Source organism: Macaca fascicularis, chromosome 11 (genome assembly GCF_037993035.2).
Source record: "Macaca fascicularis isolate 582-1 chromosome 11, T2T-MFA8v1.1".
In the NCBI taxonomy this organism is placed as follows: Eukaryota; Metazoa; Chordata; class Mammalia; order Primates; family Cercopithecidae; genus Macaca; species Macaca fascicularis.
Window position 1 is genome coordinate 126,967,152 of NC_088385.1, and position 5,479 is coordinate 126,972,630.

Sequence of the window (5,479 nt, forward strand, 5' to 3'; positions counted from 1 at the left end):
AATACAAGGAACTCAAACTAAGTACTATATAGTCACAGCATCCAATCCAGTGGAATGCTTACTGTGTCCCCTGGCCTAAGAGTTCTTCCAGAAATTAGAAACTCTTATCCTAAAGAGCCCAAGGTTACAGGGATGAGAAGCGCAAAATCTGCAAGTGGGTCACTGGGTGCAGTTGTGAGAAAGGTCAGCCCCTGTTTCCCAACCCCAGTATACTAACTAGAGAGGCATAGTACAGAATATCACTTCTTAGCTCAAGGAATAAGCCACATCCTTCAAGATAGCTCATAGCTGGGTGCATTGGCTCACACCTGTAATCCCAATACATTGGGAGGCCGAGGCAGGGAGATCATTTGAGGCCAGGAGTTTGAGACCAACTTGGCCAAAGTGGCGAAACCCCATCTTTACTAAAAATACAAAAATCAGCCAGGCGTGGTGGCACATGCCTGTAATCCCAGCTACTCGGGAGGCTGAGGCATGAGAATCGTTTGAGCCCGGGAGGTAGTGGTTGCAGTAAGCCAAGATCCCACCACTGTACTCTAGCCTGGGTGGCAGAGTGAGACTCTGTGTCAAAAAAAAAAAAAAAAAGGCACCTATCCTGCAAGATATACTTTTCCAGCACATTAACTGGGCCTTCAACAGATGCTACTAAATGTACATTTTATTATTATGCAGATACAGTGAGGCCAACATAGGAGGCAGTTGACATTGAAAAGATAGTGTCTTACTATGCCCAAGAGGAGGGGGCACACCAGGCCATGCATGGCCACATAGGGGAAGAACCAGTGTCAGAGGCATTTGAACCAGAGTGACTCAATCTTTTTTTTTTTTTTTTTGAGACAGTCTCACTCTGTTGCCCAGGCTGGAGTGCAGTGGCACAATCTCGGCTCACTGCAACCTTCACCTCCCCAGGTTCAAGTGATTCTTCTGCCTCCGCCTCCCAAGTAGCTGGGACTACAGGCATGCACCACCGCGCTCAGCTAATTTTTGTATTTTTAGTAGACATGGGGTTTCTCCATGTTGGTCAGGCTGGTCTCGAACTCCTGACCTCAGGTGATCTGCCCGCCTCGGCCTCCCGAAGTGCTGGGGTTACAGGCATGAGCCACTGTGCCCTGCCTGGGAACAGGACTTCTAAAAGGCAAATATGTCTGGAAGGCTGTGGTCCTAAGGCCCTTTTTGCTGGCTATAAGCGGGGTCTCCGGAACCAAAGGAAGCACACAGCTCTCCTTAAAACTGAAGATGTTTATGCCCAAGATGAAACTGAATTCTGTTTGGGCAAGAGATCTGCTTATTTATACAAAGCAAAGAATAACACAGTGACTCCTGGTGGCAAACCGAACCAAACCAGAGTAATCTGGGGAAAGGTAACTCAGACCTTTGGAAACAGTGGCATGGTTCGTGCCAAATTCCAAACAATCTTCCTGCTAAGGCCACTAGACACGGAGTCCATGTGATGCTGTACACTTCAAGTATTTAAACTAATGAAAATTAAGTAAAAGTGGATTTGTGCTCTTGTAAAAAAAAAAAAAAAAATCGGAAACATACAGTTAATATAACAGGCCATCCCATTATTCTATCAGACCAGTTATTTCTGAATGATAGGCACATGGTAAGGTCAGTGAAGCCCATGGCCATAGGCCCATTATCATGTACCACCACACTTTCTTTGCTGTAAAAGGAGTCTCTTGGTTCCCAAGATTGTGTGTGATAGTGATATGGTTTGGCTGTGTTCCCACCCAAATCTCACTTTGAGTTGTAATAATCCTCAAGTGTCAAGGGCAGGGGCAGGTGGAAATAATTGAATCATGAGGGCAGTTTCCCACATACTGTTCTCATAGTAGTGAGTAAGTCTTATGAGATATGATGGTTTTGTTTGTTTTTATTTTCATTTTTATTCTTGAGACAGAGTTTCACTCTTGTTGCCAAGGATGGAGTGTGATGGTGCGATCTCGGCTCACTGCAACCTCTGCCTCCTGGGTTCAAGTGATTCTCCTGCCTCAGCCTCCCAAGTAGCTGGGATTACAGGCATGTGCCACCACGCCCGGCTAATTTTTTTTTTTTTTTTTTTTTTTTGTATTTTTTGTAGAGACAGGGTTTCTCCATATTGGTCAGGCTGGTCTCGAACTCCCAACCTCAGGTGATCCGCCCACCTCAGCCTCCCAAAGTGTTGGGATTCCAGGCATGAGCCACTGTGCCCAGTTTTTTTCTTTTCTTTTCTTTTCTTTTTGAGACAGAGTCTTGCTCTGTCATCCAGTCTGGAGTGCAGCGGCAAGATCTCAGCTCACTGCAACCTCTGCCTCCCAGGTTCAAGTGATTCTCCTGCCTCAGTCTCCAGAGTAGCTGGGATTACAGGCACACACCACCACACCCGGCTAATTGTGTATTTTTAGTAGAGACAGAGTTTCTCCATGTTGGCCAGGATAGTCTGGATCTCCTGATATCAGGTGATCTGTCCACCTCGGCCTCCCAAAGTGCTGTGATTACAGGCATGAGCCACTGCACCTGGCTGATCTGATGGTTTTATAAATGGAAGTTCCCCTGCACATTTTCTCTGTTGCCTGCCACCATGTAAGACGTGACTTTGCTCCTCCTTTGCCTTCCATCATGATCGTGAGGCCTCCCCAGCCATGTGGAACTGTGAGTCCATTAAACCTCTTTCCTTTATAAATTACCCAGTCTTGGGTATGTTTTTATTAGCAGTGTGAGAACAGACTAATATAGATAGTATGCCACTATATGACATCTGCAGACCACCAGATGCTGGTGCTAGTAGAGACACTTGGAAAGGGGAGGCAAACCTGCTTAAGGAATCAATTTAAAGCTTAAAAGGATAAATTTCTAATTCTCCAGAGTGAGAGGGGCAGACAGATGTCCTGGACCTACCACCTGGTGGCCATGCTGATCTCTCTAAAGATTGGGGCCATATTGATCCCTCCTGCCAACAGTTGGATACTTAGCAACAGCAAACCTAGAGCATCCTTGGTGGACCCGTGTTGTTGGATCCACACATGGTCTCCATCCCTCCCATCATGGCCACTTTGTTCATGGGCCCACATTGCAAGCTGTGAGGGCGTCAGACAGTCAGATCCATTGGAGATAGAATGTCTAATTTTTTTTTAAATTATTATTATACTTTAAGTTCTAGGGTACATGTGCACAACATGCAGGTTTGTTACAGATGTATACATGTGCCATGTTGGTGTGCTGCACCCATTAACTCGTCATTTACATTAGGTATTTCTCCTAATGCTATCCCTCCCCCCCTCCCCACCCCACAACAGACCCCAGTGTGTGTGAATGTCTTACTCTTTTTGTTTAACCAGCATGTGGCCTTTTACATAGTGGTTACTCAATAAATATTTTTGAATCTGATTTATTTATTCAACATTTATTGAACTCCTACAATGTGATAGACAATGAGATAGGTTAAGAATACCAACTTGCTTTTTTTTTTTTTTTTTTTTTTTTTTATGGCCGCATAGTATTCCATGGTGTATATGTGCCACATTTTCTTAATCCAATCTGTCACTGATGGACATTTGGGTTGATTCCAAGTCTTTGCTATTGTGAATAGTGCTGCAATAAATATACGTGTGCATGTGTCTTTATAGCAGCATAATTTATAATCCTTTGGTTATATACCCAGTAATGGGATGGCTGGGTCATATGGTACATCTAGTTCTAGATCCTTGAGGAATCGCCATACTGTTTTCCATAATGGTTGAACTAGTTTACAATCCCACCAACAGTGTAAAAGTGTTCCTATTTCTTCACATCCTCTCCAACACCTGTTGTTTCCTGACTTTTTAATGATCGCCATTCTAACTGGTGTGAGATGGTATCTCATTGTGGTTTTGATTTGCATTTCTCTGATGGCCAGTGATGATGAGCATTTTTTCATGTGTCTGTTGGCTGTATGAAGGTCTTCTTTTGAGAAATGTCTGTTCATATCCTTTGCCCACTTTTTGATGGGGTTGTTTGTTTTTTTCTTGTAAATTTGTTTGAGTTCTTTGTAGGTTCTGGATATTAGCCCTTTGTCAGATGAGTAGATTGCAAAAAAAAGGATGAGTTTGTGTCCTTTGTAGGGACATGGATGCAGCTGGAAACCATCATTCTTAGCAAACTATCACAAGAACAGAAAACCAAACACCGCATGTTCTCACTCATAGGTGGGAACTGAACAATGAGATCACCTGGACTCAGGAAGGGGAACATCACACACCGGGGCCTATCATGGGGAAGGGGGAGGGGGGAGGGATTGCATTGGGAGTTATACCTGATGTAAATGACGAGTTGATGGGTGCAGCACAGCAACATGGCACAAGTATACATATGTAACAAACCTGCATGTTATGCACATGTACCCTACAACTTAAAGTATAACAATAATAAATAAATTAAAAAAAAAAAAAAAAAAAAGAATACCAACTTGCTTTGTGAGGCCAAGGCGGGTGGATCGCCTGAGTTCAGGAGTTTTGAGACCAGCCCGGGCAACATGGTGAAACCCCATCTCTACTAAAATACAAAAAATTAGCCGGGCGTGGCGGCATGTGCCTGTAATCCCAGCTACTCGGGAGGCTGAGGCAGGAGAATTGCTAGAACCCGGGAGGCAGAGGTTGCAGTGAGCCAAGAGCACACCACTGTACTCCAGCCTGGGTGACAGAGCGAGACTCCGTCTCAGAAAAAAAAAAAAAAGAATACCAACTTGGTTTGCTCAGATGTTAATGCAAAACAAAATAAAACAAAATTAAAAAAATATATATATACCAACTAAAGTATCTGTCCTGTGTTGCAGGTTGGGGTCTCTGGACACAGACACTGAGAAGGAGTTTGGGGGACAAGGTGTTTAAAGAATGGAAAGAGGCAGAAGTCAGTCTGCAATGCAAGCCTAACAGAGTATTGGTCAACCCAGCAGGAAACTCCTGGGGCAAGATAGCCATCTCTCTCTTTTTTTTTTTTTTTAACATTTTTCTTTTTTTTCCCTGAGACAAGGTTTCACTCTGTTGCCTAGGCTGGCATGCAGTGGCACAATCACAGATCACTGCAGCCTTGAACTCTGGGGTTCAAGCAATCCTCCCACCTCAGCCTCTCGAGTAGCTAGGACTAAGGCGTGCACCTCCACGCTTGGCTAATTTTTTTAATTTTTTGTAGTGACAGGATATCATTATGTTGCCCAGGCTGGTTCTGAACTCCTGGGCTCAAGCAATCTTCCCACCTTGGCCTCCCAAAATGCTGGGATTACAGGCATGAGCCACTGCGCACAGCCTAGCCATCTCTTTATATGCCCTCATCCTTTAGTCCAGATGTAGGCTGCCCTAGGAAGGGCCTAACCTTAAATGAGGCTGACCCTAAAGGAACTGCCAGCTGGAGGCCATCTCCTGACCACACTCCCCACAGCTGGGTGGCAAGTTCTTCCTTAAAGGATTTGAGTAGCATATGTCTGTGTCTACCAGAGTCCACCTCTTGCTATGCACAGATCCAG

The 5,479-nt window shown here is 44.6% G+C and overlaps 1 pseudogene; it reads left to right on the forward strand.

Moving 5' to 3' along the window:
- The first annotated feature begins 1,141 nt into the window (after window positions 1–1,141).
- On the forward strand, window positions 1,142–1,474 carry LOC107126845 (large ribosomal subunit protein eL33 pseudogene; annotated as a pseudogene).
- The last annotated feature ends 4,005 nt before the right edge of the window (window positions 1,475–5,479 follow it).